The sequence below is a fragment of the Elephantulus edwardii genome, unplaced genomic scaffold, assembly GCF_000299155.1.
Source record: "Elephantulus edwardii isolate Elephantulus edwardi_28Jun2011 unplaced genomic scaffold, EleEdw1.0 scaffold00039, whole genome shotgun sequence".
Lineage (NCBI taxonomy): Eukaryota > Metazoa > Chordata > Mammalia > Macroscelidea > Macroscelididae > Elephantulus > Elephantulus edwardii.
Window position 1 is genome coordinate 9,921,164 of NW_006399789.1, and position 1,318 is coordinate 9,922,481.

The following is a 1,318-nucleotide window of genomic DNA, read 5'->3' on the forward strand; positions in this document are numbered from 1 at the left end:
GAGTCCTTGAACAAAGACTAGGAAAAGCAAAGTCAGTGAAAGAGAGGAAGACACTCCTGAGTTAGATTGACACAATGACTTCAACAATGGTCTTGTGTAAGGTGGAGATCGTGAGGGTGGCACTGATAAGGCAAGGTTATTCACAGAGGCACGAGTAATAGCTGACTTGATGGCACCTAATTACAACAACAATCTCTCTCAAGTACCATTCACACAAAGCACTTTTAGAGAGCTTATTTGTAGAAATGAATTCCTTAGATATTTCTACAATTCTGAGTTGTCTTACTGAATGACAATGGTATTTGGACTATTTTTAAATATGTTGCTGCTGTGTACTGTAGAGTCAGAATCACCCCAGAGCTGACCCTCTGGTGAGTTTTCATAGGCAGTTTATCACAAATGGAAGATTGCCCATTCTTCTCCCATGGAACAGCCAATGGCCTGGAACTGTGTGCCTTTGGGATTTCAGCACAGCTTCTTGCCAGCCAGCCACCATATCTAAGATGGCATGATTCAAGGGAAAACTTCTTTGAAAAAAAGCCATGACTTTTCTTCCCTAGCAGAGGTTGAGAATATATTGTTGTTGTGTGCTTTCAGGTCAGAACTAAACCCATTGCTGACACTCCCCTTTTTTTGTGGGGTGCCACAATATAGATTTCCTTTTTGATACTGTCATTTTTTGCCACATGATATTTATAGACATTTTTCCCAGTAGAGTAGTGATCTAGAGAATGAGAACAACAAGGGTTAAAGTACAGCTCTGTGAGTCTAATTGATTCTTTTGGGCTTTAATTTATGTAAGTTGACAAGATAAGAAGTAGTGCCAAGAATACTGTCCTTGAAGTTAGACTGTCAGAGTGCAGTCCCAATGGCCTTTCTGGAAACCTTCGGCAAGTCATTTAGACATTCGGAGACCCAGTTTCCCCACATTGCCTATCCTACCAGTTGGATGATTCTGAACATGAAATTAAATAGCCTACATAAAGTTGAACTCTAAGGACTGTGTTAGTGTGGGGCCATATAAAAAAAGAAGACCCTCAACAATATGGATTGATACGGTGACATTTGCAAGATCTCCAGCACAGAAACAATGGTGAGAATGGCAAAGGACTGGGAAGCATTTCGTTCTGTTTTACCTAGAGTCACTACTAGTAGAATCAACTTGATAAGATTTTTTTTTAACTAAACTAGACACGTCATACTCCTGGCACATACAGGGATCGAACCCGCGACCTTGGCGTTATTAGCACCACGCTCTAACCAACTGAGCTAACCGGCCACATATCAAGGATGTAATCAAGGATGCTTTGGGCAGAAT

General features: G+C 41.0%; 1 non-coding gene across 1 annotated transcript; it reads right to left on the reverse strand.

The window, feature by feature from the left end:
• Window positions 1–1,205: 1,205 nt before the first annotated feature.
• TRNAI-AAU lies at window positions 1,206–1,279 on the reverse strand. The gene has a single exon. It is a non-coding gene; the product is annotated as a tRNA-Ile (tRNA).
• Window positions 1,280–1,318: the final 39 nt, after the last annotated feature.